The sequence below is a fragment of the Mandrillus leucophaeus genome, unplaced genomic scaffold (genome assembly GCF_000951045.1).
Source record: "Mandrillus leucophaeus isolate KB7577 unplaced genomic scaffold, Mleu.le_1.0 Scaffold72, whole genome shotgun sequence".
Lineage (NCBI taxonomy): Eukaryota > Metazoa > Chordata > Mammalia > Primates > Cercopithecidae > Mandrillus > Mandrillus leucophaeus.
The window spans coordinates 2,928,835-2,949,404 of NW_012107808.1; the positions used below are offsets into that span (position 1 = coordinate 2,928,835).

General features: G+C 47.8%; 1 long non-coding RNA gene across 1 annotated transcript; it reads right to left on the reverse strand.

Moving 5' to 3' along the window:
* Window positions 1-12,626: 12,626 nt before the first annotated feature.
* LOC105528515 lies at window positions 12,627-19,440 on the reverse strand. The gene is made up of 2 exons (XR_001004366.1): window positions 19,262-19,440; window positions 12,627-12,911 (listed from the first exon to the last, which is right to left on the reverse strand). It is a non-coding gene; the product is annotated as an uncharacterized LOC105528515 (long non-coding RNA).
* Between the last annotated feature and the right edge of the window lie 1,130 nt (window positions 19,441-20,570).

Here is a 20,570-nt window from a genome sequence, read left to right on the forward strand (position 1 = left end):
GTGAAGTAACTTTACACTTTAAGATGGTGCAGGCAATGTCCATCTAGGCAGAGAGGATCTCTAGTCAGGAAACTCAGCTTTGAGTCCCACCTCTATAGTATACGAGCTGTACAACCTTGGACCAGTAATTTTTCCCCTCAGTCTCAGTTGCCTCCTATAAAATGGAGATGATACTCAGTAGGCCTATATCAGATGGTTACATTTAGTAATAAAGAAATTGCATGGGGAAGTATGATGTGAAGAATTGCTATCATTGCACATATTTTTCATAATATTGGGATTGAAAGGAACCTAGGAAATCAGATACACATTTCTTCACTTCCCAGCACCAATAGATACATAAGCTTTAATGTCCCAGTCTATAAAAATATGCTAACAGTGAGATGGAAAAGGAAGTAGAAAGAAGTTAGGTGTTGGGAAGATGCTTCTGTCCCTATTATGTTCTTTTGGCTTCACACATGCACTAACGTAGCATTGCTCACTGCGTCTGCCTCTCCTACGTTCATTCCACCTGCCCCACCCAGCATGTAATAGTTATGGAGTCTGGATAGGATTGACCCCCATCTCCAACTTCAGAGGGAGTCCTATCAGTCTAAGCCATTCTCATCATCCTCTTGACATATACATCTCTGTATTAGTCCGTTTTCACGCTGCTAATAAAGACATACCTGAGACTGGGCAATTTACAAAAGAAAGTGGTTTATTGGACTTACAGTTCCACATGGCTGGGGAGGCCTCACAATCATGGTGGAAGACAAAGAGAAGCAACTCACATCTTACATGGATGGCAGCCGACAAAGGGAGAGCGTGTGTGCAGGGGAACTCTCCTTTTTAAAACCATCAGATCTTGTGAGACTATCAAGAAAACAGCATGGAAAAGACGTCCCCTCAATGATTTAATTACCAACACTGGGTCCCTCCAGAAACACACGTGAATTCAAGATGAGATTTGGGTGGGGACACAGCCAAACTGTATCAATCCCCCTTGTCTTCATTATTGTTTTGAGGAAAGACAAGTGGCCCAGTCTCAAACCACCCAGGGTATTTCCCTGGCCATGATGATGAGGAGTGCACAGGACCCAAGCTGCTCCAATCGAAATGTAGCAAAAGATTTTTGTTTGATTGTTGAGGCAAGAAAAACTCCCTCTTCTTCTGGGTAAGGACAAGAAAGCATGATTCCCTGGAGGCTGTGGCATTCATCTTGCAATGATAAGGAGAACCAGCCTTCAGATGAAATGGATGTGGTCAAAGGCAGGATGGAGAGACACACATAGATGTTGTCCTCTTGAAATATTAGATCAAACTGATCTTGAAGCCTGAACTATGTCTGGATTTTCTAGTCACATGAGCCCATACATTCCTTTATTGCTTAAACCACTTTGTGTTGCAACTGTCAGCATCCCCATTACGAAATTTTATACAAGGAAATGTGATCATTACAACAAAACTTAAAACCTGCAATTGGTTGAATAGAAGCTGGCAAGTAGCAGTGTCCGGGATTGGAATGTCGGCGTTCTTGTTTTGCAGGTGTTTACCAGTTATTTGTGGTTTGGGGAGATACAAGTGTGCTTTGCCAAGGCTGTAGCATTAGGGAACACAGGAGAGAAGGATGAGAATATCAGGTGACTTGGCTGCTTCTTGCAGTCTTCTGTGAGGTCCTACATGTAGATGTAGGATCAATGCAACTTTGATTTAAAAAATAATAATAAGCTAAATATCCAATAATATTTAGCTTATTTATTTAATAATATGTAGCTTACTATTAAAACTTTGTATCTCTGCTCTCTTAGCAAAATTAGACTGCCATCCTAAAATGCCTAAGGCCCGAGAATTTGGAGTTTTTGGAGTTAAAGAAGCCAAATTATCTTCCCAAGATGTTATTGGGAGCAGAGGCAGTAGGGCAGGAGGTGCAACAGAGGAGAAAATCTAGTTGGAAACTCTGTTCCTTTTCCTCAGACCCACTGGTCATAGCTAGAGACAAAGTAAATGCTATGGACATGGCCACTGGGCATTTTGGAAGCAGGCAGCTACCTGATCTGTCTACTGCAGGTGCTCTCGCCTCTTCTCACAGCTGATCTTGGAACAGGCTTTTTAGGGTGGAGTAGGAGAGAAGGCAGGGAGGACAGGACAGGAGTGAACCTGAGGGCAAAAATAGGAAGAGAAAGTCCACTAGAAGGATCTAGGAAGGATGAGAAAGGCTCCAGTGACCAGGAAATAATTCGTCCCTGACTAATGGTTCCACAACCCCAGCCCAGAGCAACCAGTGGCAAGGTCACGGTTCTCACTGATCAAGTCGAAAACTGGCAAAATTCTCCCTGCTCTAGTGTCCAGGTTATCGTCAAGCCTGTTGCCCATTCCCACTGGAGGACAGCCTGGGTGGAAGCACCAATCATAGGAGGCCAAGCCCCGAGTCTGGTACCTTCAGGAGGCAGGACATCCTGGGGCTCAGGGTATCCACTGAAAGCCCCCAAGGCCATGTAGCAGGAAGGAGAACACAAATACAGTGTACGGAGACAGGGACGAGTTGAGCACTAACTGAAGAAGACGGAGTGTGGCTAAAGGCAGAAACAGCAATCATGCCAGTGGACACTGGACGGTCACAGGAAGGACAGCATGGGAGCAGAAATCAAGGCAGGCAAGGGATCACAACAAAGGCTGTGAACACCAAACAAGAGGATGCAGGCGTCCCTTCTAAGGTGGGCCCAGGGCAGGTAGCTAAAGAAACTATCACCCTGAGAGGGCTCTTGTCCCCAGCAACACTTACCTGAGGAACGACAGTGCCCAGAGCACAGGATGTGGACCACTAGTGGGGATGCAGTCAGGAAAGAATGGTGAGTGCAGAGTCCCTTTGTTACAGACCACAGGCTCTTTGGCTCCCCATTTAATGGAAATTAACACAGGGCCAAGCAGATTTCCCAAACAAGCCTTTTATTTCAGGGCTTGTTCTGGATCATAAGGGCGACAGCAGAGGCGAGGTGCAAGGATCCTCCAGCTGGTCCCCCAAAACGCTGGTAAGGATTTTTTTTTTATTAGGAAAAGAGCGAGAATTGGCATCAGGGGTAAGATATGCAGGCTGGGTTGGGCAAAACACTTGAGGGGTAGGGTGTGTGGGTCAGTATTATTTGGTTGCCATGGTTATCTTGAGTAATGGGCCACCTCATGGTTAGGCCACATGGTGGTCTGGCCGGTGGTAACAGGGCTGCAAATTACTTGTTCAGCATTCATTCCCAAGGGGGGATACTCTGCAACCTTGATTCAATGTTTAGATTTCCTGAGGCCAGTTTCTGGAATTCTTTAAGTAAAAGGCAAGGTTAAGCATTATGAGAGCACAGAAAAATGGCTATTTTTTGTGTGTGACTAAAGCCTTGGGGTTAGCAAGTATAGTATCAGTGAGGTAGTGGTGTGGGTTTTGTGAAGAGAAGAAAAAAAAACAAAAACAGAAAAAAAAATATGTAGGAGGAGCCATGTCTCACTCCTATTCTATGTCACCTTTCCCTCTGAGGGTGAATGGAGCTGAGCCCACCGGAGAGTAAGAGCAATGCCCCATTAACTGTAGCATCTTTATTGCTGCCCTGTCAACCTCCCTGGCCCACAGCCCATCAGGACCTTAACAAAAAAACACTTTAAAGCTGAAAGTACACAGATCTCAACTCCTGCTGTGGTCTAAATATTTATGTGAGAGGTGTAGAGAAAGTTTCAATCTTCTGGAGAATGTCTAAGTGGTTGTGAATAGAATGTTGGTAGAACTATGGATGGAGAAGGCCATTCTGATGAGGTCTCAGACAGAAGCAAGGGACATGTTATCAGAAACTGTAGGAAAGGCCGTCTTTCTTATAAAGTGGCAAAGAAGTTGGCTAAGTTGTGTTTGTGTCCTAGTGTTTTGTAGAAGGTGGAACTTGTGAGTGACAAAATTGGATATTTAGCTGACGCTATTTCTAAGCAAAGTGTTGAAGATGTGGCCTGGTTCTTCTTGACTATTTACAGTAAAATTCTGGAAAAGAGAAATTATTTAAAGACAACGCTGTCAATAAAAAGAGAACGAGAACTTAAAATTTGGAAAATTCTCAGCCTACCCATATTGGGAAAAAATGAGAAAGTCTTTTCAGAGACAGAAGGGTGTGGCCAAATTTGATAAGGAGATTAGTATGGATGGACCATCTCAACAAAAGCTATGAGGTGTTCATCAACACAATGGGGAGATTAGTCAGCCATCTACACAGAAGCCAGGATCTATTGTCCAAGGCAATGACTCCCTCACAGAATGTAAGGGCCACTGGGGCAGAACAACTTCAAAGGAGAGGCTGCAGTGCAGCAAAATGAGCTGTGCCCTGAGAAGCTGTGGGGCCATATCTGCCTCCACCTAGATTTCAAAGGATACCCCATAGAGCTGGGAGTCCTGGGCAGAGAGCTACCTTGGGGATGGGCCCCTACAGAGAGCCCCTACTAGGGCAATGCCCAGCAGAACCATGGAAATGGAACCACTCCATGACCCCAGACTGGTAGAGCCACTGGCATGCAATTTTGTAAGAGTCATTGGTGTGCGACTCCAACTCTTGCAACCTGCAGCATGGGCTGCACCTGGCAAAGCCATGGGGGCAGGCAAAGCTGTGGAGGTGAGGCCCTCACCCCAGTGGACCTGGAGGACAGAGCATCAAGTCAAAGTTAGATGCAGTTCCTGGCTCCCCCAGACTTTCCTTGCACATTCTTCCTGACTCCTTCATAAATGCCTGTCTGAATCCTCTCAACCCACAACCCTGCACACCATCTCCTGAGGCCTTTGCCTGATCCAGGGATATACAGTGCACTTCTCAGTTCCCCACCCCTTTGCTCACCTCCTTTGCCATGTCTCTGGGTGGCAATTATTGATTTATAGGCAAATCTGCCTCCCCCTCTAGACAGTGAGCTCTTTGAAAGTATATAGTGTCTATTTTGTCTGTGTCCTCAGCACCCAATGTAGGACCTAGTGAAGGTTTGAGGTAAGGACAGATGGATGGATGGGTGGATGGAAGAAGGGACGAATGGGTGGATGGAAGTAAGGAAGGATGGATGGATGGAGGAATGGATAAATGGATGGTTAGATGGATGACTGGGAAGATGAATGGATGGGAGGATGGATGGATGGATGGATGGATGGATGGATGAATGGATGGATGGATGGATGGATGGATGGATGGATGGATGGATGGATAAACGGATGGATGGTTGGGTGGATGGATAGATAGATGGATGGATGGATGGATGGATAAACGGATGGATGGATGGGTGGATGGATAGATAGATGGGTGGATGGATGGAAGGAAGGAAGGAAGGAAGGAAGGAAGAAAGGAAGGGAGGGAGGGAGGAAGGAAGGATGGATGAACAGAGGGTAAAGGCTCTGAATTTGAGAGATCTTGCTGATGGAGCAATGGGAAGCACATGGAGGGAAGAGGTTTTTCTACATGGTGTGCAGGATATGCTCCATGGGTTGGCAAACACTGGACTTCTCTCACATTCTTTCTTGCTCAAGAATCAGCAGAGGGGTATCATGGGAGATGAACATGACAGTGCCCTGAGCAGGCAGATCAGGTTCTGGATATGGCTCTTTGATTAAGCCGCTGCATAATCTTGCGCAAGTCATGAAACCTCTCCAGACCTCAGATATTTTATCTGTATTGTTAGACTGGATGAACTAGCACAGCCTTCTTTGCTCTAAAATTCTGACTGTCTGTTAAATGCTCCACAATGGAATGGTTTCCTTTTGGGTTGCTGAGTCAGGTGGAGCAGTTTTAGCCCCAGTTTTCCTCTCATTTGCTGTGTGACTTTAGGTAAATCGCCCATCCTCTCTGAGCTTCTTTTCTCCAATCTTTAAAATGTGAACGTTAGCAGTACTTACTTCACAGCACCCTTTCAAGGATCAGAGACAACTCTGGAAGGACCACGTACATGTACTGTCACACAGTTTGCAGGTGACAGAGCAAGTGCCCATTAGCACTATGTGGTGCATGGTTGGGGCCATCTGAGATTCCCTGTTTCCATCTGCACTGACTCTCCAAGGCCGATGATTGTACTGATTCCAAGGGAAATCTGGGAGCAAGGCTGTGTGCACAATTTTATATTCTGTGCCCAGAACAAAGGCTCCTGGCAGAGGAGCTGAGTGGGAGCTGAAACCCAGCCCATGTGCCCCTTGCCAAGCCATGCTCCCTGGAGCAGAGCTGCATCTGTCTACAGGAGGGGGCACCATTTTGCTTACCCAAAAGGGCCACCTGCACACCACACCAAGTGCCTATGGGATGGCATCCAGGTGGGAACTGGGCAGACAGGAGGTGCCTTCTCCTAATTTGTATAAAGCTTCTCTATGGGCTAGTGGCAGCCGAGCTCCTGAACACTGAAACAACTCCTGAAGTTCACATTCATGGCCTTTAATCCCAGGTCTGGGAATCAAGTCCTCACCTGGATAGCCTTCATGGTGCCTGCCCACCTGCCCACCTCCCCAGCCTCTGACAGCACGACCCATTACGATGCTGTCTCCTCTCTGGCTGGACCTCCCTGCCAAGAACGTGACGGACCAGCATTCTCTCTGGACAGTACTCAGTCTGGCAGACAGCACCTCCTTTCCCCAGAGTCACCAACCTGTCTTGTCTGCCCTGCTTAGGTCACTAACTCTTTCAAAAAGGACTGATGAAGGGCATCACCTCTTCTTCATCCAGCATGTCACAGGGCAGGGAAGAGGACCTTGTCACAGAGGTGTTGCCTGTTGGGTCCTCTGGAAGCAGATGCGAGGAGGCACTCACCGTGCCAGAGGGTTATTGGGGGTAGACACCTGTGAACAGGAGGACCGGCAGGCAGGACTGAGCAGACAAGGAACCCAGGCGGTACTGCAGGCCCAGCAAAGCCTCGTCAGCCCCCTTGGGAGCTGTGGCATGGATTTGTCTAGCAGAACTGGGCCACGATGGCTGAGTTGAAGCCCTTGCCTTGATCACTCATTGAAAGTGGACAATCCTGGGAAGGGCCCTTCCCTGCCCAACCTGGGCTGAAGTCACTCTCCGGAGCCCCAGCAAGCCCTGAAGGAGCGGACATTGGCAGCAGCAAGCTCTTACTAAAAGGGGACCTGGGTGGGGCATCTCTACTTGATATAGAGTAGATACTCTACTAAAAATTAGAAAAAAAATTCCTCCACAACAGCTGAGGAATTGCCTGCATCACTCCTCTTTTTAAAGAAGATTTATGCCACGCGGCTTTCGAGCCAAGTAAGGGCAATTGCAGCAATGCTGATTTCCTCTTAGGGCTTTCAAATTGCAGGTCTGCACCTCAGATTTAGGAATCGTAAGTACTGACTTGGCAGAGACTGTCGCATGTGAAACTGGGAGGATTCCTCAGGAGGGGCTGCAAGAAGGGCGGTTTCCATCTGAGCACTGGCTCTCACCAGGTGCCAAGCAGGAGAGCGCGGCAGGTCACAGCCCACACCTGTCAGCTCGATAGTTTAGAAAACTCGTGAGATCAACTTCATGCATTCAAAATATCCACTGGTAAATGGCAGGGATCCACTGTTACAGGTGTAACGAGCTGATCAGGGTTTCCAAAATAGAGCCACGACATATGGAGATTGAATCTGTCCTGATTTGTCCCTCCAGATTTGCCCAGCCTCCAGCTTGGGGCCATTTGTTGGATGGCAGCCAGAGCGCCCACCTGCTTCAGCCTCCAGCATGCCTTCCCCAGCTGGGCAACTCGGATGGGCACTGCTGACTCATAGGCTGCCTAGTCTGCAGTAGCATGGTCCACATGTGCAGCTGGCCCCAGACTGCACCGTACAGACTTGCCTCTAGCACAGAGGCTGCCTGAGCCCACCACGGGAGCGGCTGGCAGCTCCCACAGCAGAACATGACCTGACTCCTCCTACAGCTTCTGGTCTCAAATAGAACACAGTGCATGGTTCTGCTTTCCCCAGAGGCACTCAGTGATACAACATAGCCTCATGGAGAAGTTACCAACCATGAGGGGTAGCTTTAACCAGTGAGAGCCAGGAGAGCAGAAGGGGCTGGCTGATGAATTTCCTGCCCTTCCCGCACATCTCCCACCACCATCCTAATGGGTTGTTCTGTAATGCAGTGGTTCGGATGGCTTCCCCAGTGACATCCACGTGACTGTGAAGTCAGCTCCATCTTTCTTAGGGAGCTGTGGCTGGCCCAGTCATGCATTGCTTTGTGTTTGCTTTCCCCATTTTCTGGACTCACTTCCCTTTCACCCCACCCTTACTTCTCTGGAATTGCAAACTCGCCCTGACTCTCTTCCAAAAATGTCTTGCCTCTTGTGCTCTTCCGAGAGAAAACTAAAGCCTTCATCTCATAAATGTACATAGCCAAGGAAAACATAGGTGCATAATCTATGATGGCATCTGCAGGGTCTTCCTGTCTTTAATGATATAATTTGAGACAGCACAGGTTTTTCTTGTGTCCTCAGGCTGTGCTGCAATTAGTGACTGATATGGTTTGGCTCTGTGTCCCCACCCAAATCTCACCTTGAATTGTACTCCCACAATTCCCACATGTTGTGGGAGGGACCCGGTGGGAGATAATTTGAATCCTGGGGGCGGTTTCCCCCATACGGTTCCCATGGTAGTAAACAAGTCTCACCAGATCTGATGGTTTTATCACGGGTTTCTGTTTTTGCATCCTCCTCATTTTCTCTTGCCATCACCAAGTAAGAAGTGCCTTTTGCTTTCCGCCATGATTCTGAGGCATCTCCAACCATGTGGAACTGTAAGTCCAATTAAACCTCTTTTTCTTCCCAGTCTCAGGTATGTCTTTATCAGCAGCGTGAAAACGGACTAATACAGTGATTACACGGTTACCTTATGCTCAGCGGCATGACAGGTTACAGGACCATTGGTGGCATCACAAATTTCATTATGAACAGTGTGTTATGGGTTCAATTGTGCTTCTCCTCAAATATATGTTGAAGTCTTAACTCCTGGTACCCCTAGTTGGAAATAGGGTCTTTGCAGGTGTAATCAAGTTCAGATAAATTATGAATTGTGTTGGACTCTAATCCAATATGACAGATGTCCTTGTAAGGCCTGTGTCACTATTCCCACCCAAACCTCCCAAGGCAGGAGAATGGAGGATTCTTCTCTGGGAAAATGTATGGCATCTCATGTCAGTTCCTCCACTTATTCCGCTCAAGTCATTTAACCACTCTGAGTCTGTATATAAATCTACAAACTGGATATAAGGATGTTGTGAGATGCAAAAGAAACCATGAATGTGAAAATTCTTCAAAAACCAAAGGGTATGGTTCGGTGTTCATCACTATTGCTACCACTGTGGCCAGCCAACCCATCTGTGTATGAACAACTTTGGCTTCTTTCAAAATTGAAAGCAAGGCCAGGTGCGGTGGCGCATGCCTGTAATCCCAACACCTTGGGAGGCTGAGGTGGACCAATCACCTGAGGTCAGGAGTTTGAGACCAGCCTGGCCAACATGGCGAAACCCCATCTCTACTAAAAATACAAAAATTATCTGGGTGTGGTGGCATGTGCCTGTAATCCCAGCTACTTGGGAGGCTGAGGCAGGAGAATCGCTTGAACCCAGGAGGGGGAGATTGCAGTGAACCAAGATTATACCATTGGACTCCAGCCTGGGTGACAAGAGAGAAACTTGGTCTCATTAAAATAAAAAAAGGAAAGAAAAACTCTGATACCATGTGCAACTATATGCCTTAAGACCACAACCTGCTCAGGAATTTACTTATCACTGAATATCTAACTGGGTGCAATGCTCCCTAAAATAATTTATCATAAACAGAGCCTCTAAAGTTCTCTGTCTCTTGTTTTGCTTTATATGAAATAACTATGAGGATAAAAGCAACTGTTAACAGACAACTTCTTCCTACCCACAGAAGATTCTCTCGTGTCAAGGGGAGCACAGTAAAATGTTCCCAGATGAGACAGTCGTGTGTGGGGTTATGGGCCCATTATTGAACAAAATAAGTGTTCGTAGCTCTCCAGGCATCTGTCAGTGTGCTTGCTGAAATCAAACATGTAAACTCAGAGGCATTCGCCCAGATAAACACCACCTGCCTCTGCATTTTAGAAGATCACTTTAATCTCTCCAAGTCAGAAATTTTCTTCCTAGACACCAACTGCTTCTTGAGGAACAGTTTTTGGGAGAAGAGTGGAATCCCCCTCTCATCTCAGCCCAGTACTTTGGCAGGTGCTAATTACATCCTGGATCAGAGAGAAACTTCTGCACACTTCAGCATTGGGGGAGGTGGCAACCGCATCTCAGCAGGCAGTGAGTGGATGGGAAATTGCTAAAAAGCCTTTCTGGCCAATCATAGGCACTGGGGAGGTGGGGGTCATGGGCTCTTTCCCTTGGAAGGAAGGGAGCCATTGCTGTAGCTCTCCACTGTCAGCAAACAGACAGGCTCCCCTCATGTCTCCAGAACCCCTAGGACCATCCAGGAGCAGGCCGTTGGAGGAAGCCCCCACACTCGCCAGCTTTCCAACTCTCAATAAGCTACTTCTTTCTTCTCTGTCCATCAGAAGAGTGACATCTGTTAAATGGTCGGAGTGCATGATCCCTAGTTGGCCATTCTGAAAACAGAAGGTCATCTCACAGATTTGTGGTGGTACTGCTGGGCCTGACAGGTTGGGCTGCCTTAACCTATCCCACGTGGTATGCAGACGCTGAGATTTCTCTGCAGAAGTATTTATGTGTTTGATTCCAGGGTGTTGCCTGGATCTCTAGAGTTGCTGGAGGTGTCATGCAACGTACAGAGTATAGATGATATCACTTTTTAAAGTATTTTTGGAAAAAACACTGATTCCAAAATACGTCTGGCCCTGAGAAATTGTCAACTTGTACTTGGTGGTATTTGAGACCTGCCTTGACCCTCTCACCTAGACTAAGAGGAACACTTCTCAGGCAAACAAGAGCATACAGCCTGGGCATTTGCCTGATACCCTCCACATTAGCTGTTCCTCCCATGAAGCTGCTCATGGAGAAGGATAAAGTGAACACACCTGGCTGTACCTTTCATTTGCTGCATCATTTCCCCATTGAGGACTCAGTTTCCCCATCTTCAAATGAGAAGTTCTACTTTCTAACATCTAGTCATTGTGTGCCATTGAGTCCCAAAGCACCAACTGTGAAACTCAGTGTTATGGACTGAAGGTTTCTGTCCCCCCAGAATTCATATACTGAAGCTGCAACACCTAATACAGCTGTAGTTGGTGATGGGGCCTCTAGGAAGTAATTAAGGTTAAATGAGGTGACACAGGTGTGCCCTTATAAGAAGAGACACCAAGGCGGGCACAGTGGCTCATGCCTGTAATCCCAGCACTTTGGGAGGCCAAGGTGGGTGGATCACTTGAGATCGGAGTTTGAGACCAGTCTGGCCAACATAGTGAAATCCCATCTCTACTAAAAACACAAAAATTAGCTGGGTGTGGTGGTGCATACCTGTAATCCCAGCTACTCAGGAGGCTGAGGCAGGAGTATCACTTTAACCTGGGAGGTGGAGGTTGCAGTGAGTCAAGATTGTGCCACTGCACTCCAGCATGGGTAACAGAGTGAGAGTGAGACTCCATCTCACATACACACACAAAAAATACGACGACACCAGAGAACTCAACCTCTTTCCATGCACACGCATGGAGGAAAAGCTGTGAGCATGTGGGGCACAGAGAATGAGACCCCAGGGTATGGTGCCTAGCATGCTGGGCACTTTTGAATGTGAGGAAGTCAGAAGCCTCAGGAGCTGCCTCAGAGCCAAGGACTTTCTAATCTTCTCTTGTCTTACTTCCCTCTCCCCACCCCTGCCCCAGCACAGAAGCTGCACTCTGAAATTTCCTTATCTGATTTTGGAAGCTTCTTTCCAAAAGAAATGCAATTATCTGAAGACCCCCCCTCCCTAGAATCTCATTAAATAACCAGGAAAGATTAACCACAGGGAGAAGAGAAGAGACTGGAAGTCATCACCACTTCCAGAGAGACTTTCATCTACTCTTCTGAGGGCAGCTGGAGACATCGCCTGGGAGACTCTATCTGCAAAATTAGACAACCTTTGCTCACAGTGAAGTTCCACCCCTCACCTTCCCACCACGTCCTCCAGAGCACAGAGGAACTTCGTCCCAGGACATTGTTCTTTGGGCTCATTCATTTACTGAAAGTCATTTACTGCCCCTCACACTTGCCTATATCCCTATTTCCCTCTCCCTTATGAAGAGGGTATTTAAGCCTCAGCCACCTGGTGCTTCTTTCAATCTCATATTTTCTGTGGTCCTGTGCTTATGCACATTAGCAACTTTGTGTGACTTTCTTTCTCGTATTAGTCTGCATATTGTCGGTTTGTTCAAACCTTCAGAGGAAAAGTTTGAACTTCCCCACAGGACACAGCAGGATGGCAGCCATCTGCAAGCCAGAAAGAGAGACCTCACCAGAAACCAAATCAGTCAGAACATTGACCTTGAACTTCCAGCCTCCAGAACTGTCAGAAAATACATTTCTGTTCTTTTAAGACACACAGTCTATGTTATTTTGTAATGGCAGTCCAGGCTGACCGATACGCACAGCGTCCTTGCCATTCTAAGAAAAAAAAAAAAAAATCCACAAAATACTGGTGAGATTTTAATTAAAAACCACAACAAATAAAATCTGAACTTGGATTTTAACTGTAAAGGATTAATCTGTATTCCATGGCTAGAGGAAAATGAAATTCAAGTTTTAGGAAAACCTAAGCGGCTAAACCCTTGAGTTGGACAACAGTTGGACCAGAGACACTGCTCGATGCCAGGACTGGCTATGAGGGATGGTTTCCTGGCAGCACTAGTGTGAGACCACGGCTGGGAGGGAGGCCAGGCTCGGACTGAGATGCAGAGGACTCCTCCCATCACACTTCAGCTCAGGACCCCAGGATGTTTTCCGTGGATCTTCCTGAAATTAAGAAGTGGATCTGCAGTTAACACAGAAACAGCAGAAAGGAAAAAGAGGATGTACATGTCTCAGTTACAATGGAGGAGGGATTCACTGCAAGCGGCAGAGCCTGGTTTTGCATGCTGCACTGAGAGTTCGGAAACCCCACTCCTCCCATTGTGTGGCTCAACCATCCACTGATTTTTTCTTGTTCTCAGTGGCCCTGCCTTTTTCTGCCCTTGAATAAATGTTTGAAGGAACAGCTATCCTCCCATGCAAATGCACACCTCTATTTCTATAGGCAACCAGAGAGAAAATCTTGAGTTTGGGATTAGAAGAATATGTTATCTGAGCTGATTCTCTAAAGGATGCCATTACAAAAGTCCCCTAAATGATAATTGCGGACTTTGTCCTGTTATCAACCACCCCCATCACCCCTCAAGCAGCTAGGTTTAAAATTGCCTGCTGACTGATTCCCTGGGGTTTTCTATGTAACTCTTCCATCTCCAGTAACATTGCACATGTGCACACATGCGTGCATACACACGCACGCACCCTAAACCCACAAATATTTATTAAATGCTATGTGTGAGACAGTGAAGGCCTTATGGAAAGTGTACAACATGATACCTGCCCTCAAGCAATGATGATCCTGTTGGAGAGTGTGTAAATCTATGAAAAACCAATTTGCAAAGCAAGAGTTAACTATTACCAGCCCCAAGGGAAGAGAGGACAGCTTAATCTTTAATAAAGCTGTCACCTCTGACCCACTGGGTTCTCACAACAGCTCTGAGAAATGCTCATGCAAAGGCTGCAAAGTGATGAGGGAAGGACCGGAGGGGTTAAGCCATGTGGATTCGCAACACAGAAGGAAGATTGGCCTCTCCGAGCCATCAGCAGGAATGAACAACAACCAAGCGCCGTCTCATTTGCAGTCTTGGCAGCTTTTCTGTACCGAATAAACAACTTAACAAAGAGACCTTGATTTTGATGGTTTGAAAATGGGAGTGGGGTTGATTTACCCAGTGTCTGGCTTTTGCAAAAACCACACCATTTGAGCTCTCGAGCACTCTGTTACCCGATCTCCTAGGGTAAATTGACTTTTAAATGAACACAGTTAAATACCCAAGTCTCTGTAACCAGGACAAAGGCTAAAAAGTGCACCTCCCTCCTACACAAGCCACATCAATTTCAGAAAGCGCTTTCTCTCTGACCGTAGTACGTAGCCCTTTCCGGCCCCAGCCAGCAGAACGGAGCCCATGGAGCCAAAGCCTGAGCTCCGCGGGCTCAGGGGCTGAGGAGGCGGGATGGGAGCTTCGGATTTGAGAGGAGGGGAATGTTGAGAGAATCATTTCCCCACCTGCTGCCATCATCTCCTCTCCTTCCCACTTGTCTTGCACACATAAAGGGAAAAGGATTGAGTTCTTAGAGCAGCAGGTTCCAGTCTGTGGCCTGGGGACTCTTGGGGGGCTGTTGGCAGGAATCTCGTGTGCAGGATGCCGATCACTCTATCTGATCATCCATCTCCCTGCCCACTCCCTTGTCGCCCCATCAGACATCAGACAAGTCCCCCGCCCCAACCCATGCATGCTGTGCTATGCTGGATGCTGCTGAGAAGATCAACATGAATCTGATAAGGTCCCTGCTGTCAAGGCCACAGAGTGGCCTGTGGAAAACGTAAGGCCTGCTCACTGGTCCAAAGCACTGTGCAGTCAGACAGATTGAGGTCCAAATCTTAACTCTACCATACAATAGCTTTGTTTCCTGGGGCCTCAGATTCCTCATTGGCAAACATCCCAGTCAAGTAAGTGAAACTGAAATGACCCTGCCTGAGCACACAGCAGATACTCAATAAATGTTAATCCCCATTCTCCTTCCCAGGAGAGGATTAAACGATTCCCTAAGACTGGCCTACAGGACTGAAAATGGAGATTAAGACAGAGCAAAGCATGACAGAACTGGGAAAGACCTTTTCCGCCTTACCTAATAATTTTATTCCGTTATGGAAAGGAAGCTGCTGGCCCACTCCTGCCCAAAGCATTGTAGCTTCCCTCTTCTCCCGATGTCGTAACCATGTGTTCCTAGCACCTAGACACATGGTGGCCATTAGTGGCTATTTCATTAAATGAGGTTCTCCTGGTGCTTCCCAAGTCAGTAGCAGCTCTGCACCCTGCATTACTGTGTTCCCATCTCAGCAATCCTGTGCATTATTGAGGACATAGGCTCATCTGCTGTGAAAGATCCAAAAACAAGAGAGAAATAAACTTCTGTCATGCAGACAACCCAGGGAGGGAGTGATCTGTTATGAGGGAACTCAGTTTCTGCTAGGCCTTGTGTTCAAAGTTATATGCAGTTTCCAGCTTAGTTTTCCTAATGATGCTGGAAGAGATGACAACTATCCCAGTTTCACAGAGAAGAAAAATAAGTTCAGAAAGGTGACGTGACAACAGACTCCCAGGCCAGTGCTCCTGGCACTGTTCCACAGCTGCCTTTTCTGATGGCTGCGAGTTGTGGGCTGAAAGTCCTAGGGCGGTTCTGTAATTCCAACTACTCGGGTGGCTGAGGCAGGAGAATTGCTTGAACCCAGGAGGTGGAGGTTGCAGTGAGCGGAGATCACACCACTGCACTCCAGCCTGGGCAACAAAAGCGAAACTCGGTCTCAAAAAAAAAAAAAAAAAAAAAAGTTAAGATCCAGCCATTCTTCTCCTAGAGAAAAAATATCGATGTCCATGTCAGGGAGGGGAACAACACACACTGGGGCCTGTTGTGGGGGCAGGAGGAGGGAGAACCTTGGGACAAATAGCTAATGCATGCAGGACTTAACATCTAGATGACGGGTGGATAGGTGCAGGAAACCACCATGGCACCTGTTTACCTATGTAACAAACCTACACGTCCTGCACGTGTATCCTGGAACTTAAAATTAAATTAAATTTTCAAAATTTATAGATAGATGTCCATGTAGAGACTTGTGCATGGATGTTCGGAAGAGCTGTATTTGTAATAGTCCCAAATTGGAAACAGCCCAGATGTCCTCCAGCAGGTGAAAGAATGAACACACTGGCATATCCATGCCACGGAATACCACTCGGCAAGGAAAAAGAGGGAATGACGGACACAGTCAACAACATGGATCACACTCAAAGGTATAATCTAAGTGAAAGAAGTCAGATACAAAAGGCTGTTGTATGATTGCCTTTATATGCCACTCAGGAAAAGGCAAAACCATTACAGACAGAAATCTAAGCCACCGTTGCCGGGAGCTGGGGATGGGAGGAGTGACTGAGTTCAAACGGAATGAGAGGGATCGCCCGGGGGTGATGAAAATATTCTGTCTGGATCGTGCATCGTGGTGGTGTTGACGCACTCTATACATTTTGCAACTCTTACAAAACTGTCCACCTAAACTTCACAGGATGCAAATTACGCCTCAATAAATCTGACTTTAAAAATTTTTAAGCATTATCATTACCATATTCAGCGATGGTTTCCTCCTTTTTTTTTTTTTTTTAGTAAAAGCTTATCACTAAAATGAGAGAAAAAGAGCACTATTTCTACCAATTTCTGCTGATTAATCCATGACTAAATGCCACATTTTCATATGGAGGGCTATAAATAAAGATTTCTATCACGCACACGGTACATGCGTGCACTGTACCTGATGAGGAACTTTCAGAGCCCCTGCCTCTGTGACAGTCGCTGGCACAGAATGGAGATGAGGAAAGTGGCTGTTCCCATGCTCATGATGCTGTTTCTCATGCTCGTGTCTCTCTCCACAGCCACAGACACACGAGGAAGGGCGGCAGGGCCAGTATTATCATTACTTCTGTTTTATAAATGTGAAAATGAAGTGAAAGATCTTGCCAAAGGTCACACAGCAGGTCCGTGGCAAACTCTGAATTTGAATCCATGTCTTTATACCACAGACAAAGTCATACATTTCCATTAATCTTCTCTCCAAAAGCAAGAAAGTGAAAGGCAGGCGGGAGGCGGGGATATGGACTTCATTGCAAGCCCTGTCGAGGGGAAAATTCATGGGCAGGAAGAAAGCTTGTTACAGACCGTGGTCTGTTCTGGGAGCTTCCACAAACCAGCTCCAGTGAATCTGAAAAGGCGCCCACGCCTTCGCACCGGGAGCCTGTGAGGTGGTGCGGACCCAGGTGTGACCAGGACAAGGACACACTGGACGTTGCTCAGCTGTGGCCTCCACACAGGTCATGAGGCAGACGGAGTCCCTGGGAGTTTGACGTCCTGGACCCAACCCGGCCCCACCTGGTCTGGCTGCGTTGTGAAGCCACCAGGCAGCCCCTGGGCCCAGGGCAGCCTGGGAAGGGAGGGCTCCATGAACAGGCCCCCACCCTCCTCCCTCCTGTGTCCCCGTTCTGCCGTCGCCTCCTGTGCCAGGGCCTCAGGTGGCGCCGGACCCCCCTTCCTGGCCCGGAGGCTTCCTCTGAGGCCCTGTCCCCGTGGGGGGCTCCATCCTGTTCACCACAGGCAGCACTTCCCAAAGGGAGCTGCTCCACCGGGTCTGAGGGACGGTGGGTGGGGCGTGTGGGGAGGGGCATTTTCAGAAAGAGTTCTGAGGGAAAAAATGACTTCTGTGGGAAATTCCAGGTTGAAGTGTCATGGGTTGAATCGTGCCCCTTCCAAAAGGTTTGTTGAGATTCTAACCCCCAGTGTTACCACTAGAGTGTCGTGACTGCAAGTTGTCCAGGTTCTTGGCGTTTTGAACAAAGAATTGGACAAAACGCCCAGCAAAGCAAAAAAAGAATGAAGCAACAAAAGAACGAAAGCAGGGAATTGTGGGAGCAGACCGAGCAGCGGCTCGAAAGCCCGGATCCAGAATCTTCTAGGGTCCAACTACCCTCTACAGGTTTCCCATTGGCCACTTGGTGATCACATCATGTAAATGAAGTGGTTGCCCACAATTGGTTGCTTTCTGCAACCAATCAGAAGCTGAAATGAAGTTATGAAGGTCACACTCCTGTGCAAACATGTGATTGGCTGCAAAAAGCAACCAATCAGAGGCTAAGGTGAAGTTACGAAGTTGCACTTCTATGCCAATGAAGACTCAGCGGCCGGCAATCCGTCTGATTGGTTGCCGACAGCCAATTTCCCATTTGTGGCACAGAAAAGGTAGGGGTTTAGCAAAGGAAGTAGCCTCTGGTCCTTTTGTTACTTGGTCCTGCAAAGTTAGGTTTTTCCTTTCAATTTAGTTCTAGGAAGTCGGCTTGAAATGGCCTTAGGTTCCCTGCCTCCAAACCCTATTCTCCTGCCTCACCAGCACCTCAGAAGGTGACCTCCACTGGAAACAGGTTTGCTGAAGATGTAATTAGTTAAAATAAGATGTCCTGCTGGACAAGGGTGTGCCCTTAATCCAATGTGACTGTGTCCTTATAAGAGGAGAGAGAGACACACAGACACATAAGGACAGAAGCAAGCCTGAGGTGCCACGGATGCCACGGACGTCACGGACACCACGGACTGCCAGCCACCAGCAGCTGGAGGAGCAGGATGAACCCTCCCTAGACCTCCAGATGGGGCACGGCCCTGCCGACTCCTGGACCTCAGACTTCCGGCCTCCAGAACTGTGAGAGAATTGATGTCCGCTGCTCAAGCCCCAGCGCGATGCTTTCTTACAGCAGCCCCAGGATACTGGGACACTGGGACACTCACACACACGATGTCCACAACCATTTTTTACTTTTCAGAGACTTGAACAAGCTAACCTGCAAGAAGTTCCAAGAAGGAGGAGGCAATCACACCCTTGTCTCCATTTATTTTACCACAAACATTTTTCCTCAAAAACACTCAATGTGCCATGAAAGGTGCTTTGAGAAGTGGGGGTCTTCGGCATGCATCTGTGGTACCCCAGGAAGGTGACATAGAAGGAGGGGCCAGGCAGGGACCACAGAGTCTGGGTGCCCCTCCAGAGAGGGTGTCCCACCCAACCACAGGCCAACACCAGGCCCCGCAGGGACTCCTGCTCGTGCTTAGTGAATGAGTGGGCACCCGGACTAGCAGGAATTTCATCCTGTTGATAGACGACTGACGCTCTGCCTCTGGACCAGTATAGGGCTTCGCCCCAAAGGGAGGCCCCACCAGACATCTGCTCACCTCCCTGGCCTCGTCTCCCAAGCCTCCCCAACCCCTTGCCCACCCCAGGCTTCAGTGACACCAAGCTGTCACATGCCTTGCCTTCTCTGCTCTGGGTCTTCTCACACGCTGTTCCTGCTGTCTAGAATGACCGCCTACTCCCACCCCAATTCGACCTTTTGTCTGCTGACTGGATTGCCACTCATTCTTTAAGGCCAAGCTCAGAGGGTATGGACACCCCTCTCAGGCCACACCTCCCCACCCCCTGCCAGCACCTTCTGCAGGGAGGGCCCTGACAGCTCCTCCACCCCGGTGTCCAGGCAGCCCCTGACAGTGAAGAGAAGATGAACTTCAACATGTTGGTGGCAGTTCACGCTGACCTTCCCCCTTTGGCCTTAGGCAACTTGCTTTGCCTCTTCAGATTTCTGTTTTCTCATCTATAAGCAGTATCTATGAGCCAGATGTTTGTGAAAGTAAAATAGCGTATTACTGATAGGTGCTAGACATCTAGTCGGTGTAAATAAAATCGCATTGTTATACTGTTGGTAACACAGGATTTGTCTGGGGGCAGCTGGACGGGGAGCTCCTTGAGGACAGAGGCAGTGGGTGTGTCGCCCCTCTCTGCAGCCAAGCCCCCAGCCCTCCTGGAGTGAATGTTTGCTGACTGCACCAGGCAGCCATCCCCCTGGAGGCTCAGCAGGGTGTGGGCTGTGCTGTCAGCCCTTCCTCCTCCTGTTCACAGCCTTCTCCTAATGACTCAGGGGCACTTGTGGCAGCATCCTCTGTGACAACACACTGCCTTGCTCCAGGGCTGGCAAAGGGATCCTTCCCCCAGGTGCCTAGAGCCTAACAACACCTAGAGCACTGTGATTCTGAGTCGGATTCTGAGTCGTGGGGACGTGAGCATCAGGGGTCTCCCCCAGGCACTCCATTTAACATTCACCCCCACGCTGGCACCATCAGCAGAGCAGATAGCATTTCCTGTCTCAGAATGTTCTTGTCATTTGTTTAAGCAAGTTGAAAACTGCTGCACCGGATCCCACTGAAAGGAAGTACCCAGACGGCAGGTGGGTTGGGAAGTAGGGGAAGAAGGTCCCTCCCTTTATATGTTGTAATTTTTTCTATTTTCTAAATTTATTTTTACTGGATGTTCTAACATGCTGATAAAAGCCATCTACAAAAACATGCATTCATTAAACAGATATTGGTACCTTCTATTCACCAAGCTCTGTGGGGGTAATGGAGGCAACATTAAAATTAAAAATTCCTACCCTTAATAAATATATTGATTAAGGTACATGTTAAATGGCTAGAACAACGCCCCTATAGACAATGACCCAAACCCTATAGGATTTTGTTTTTCTCTTTTGTAACAGTCCCAAGGTGACTTCCACTCCACAAGGGCATTCCAGGAATCAGCTTTCTTCTATCTTTTTTTTCTTGGTGAGGTATAACTTACATGCAATAGGCACATAAATCTTAAAAGAATAGCTCGATCCATTTTTATGTGCATATACACCTGTGTAACCACCACCCAAGTCAACGTACAGAACTTTCCCAGCACTCAGGCTAGGCATGGTGAGT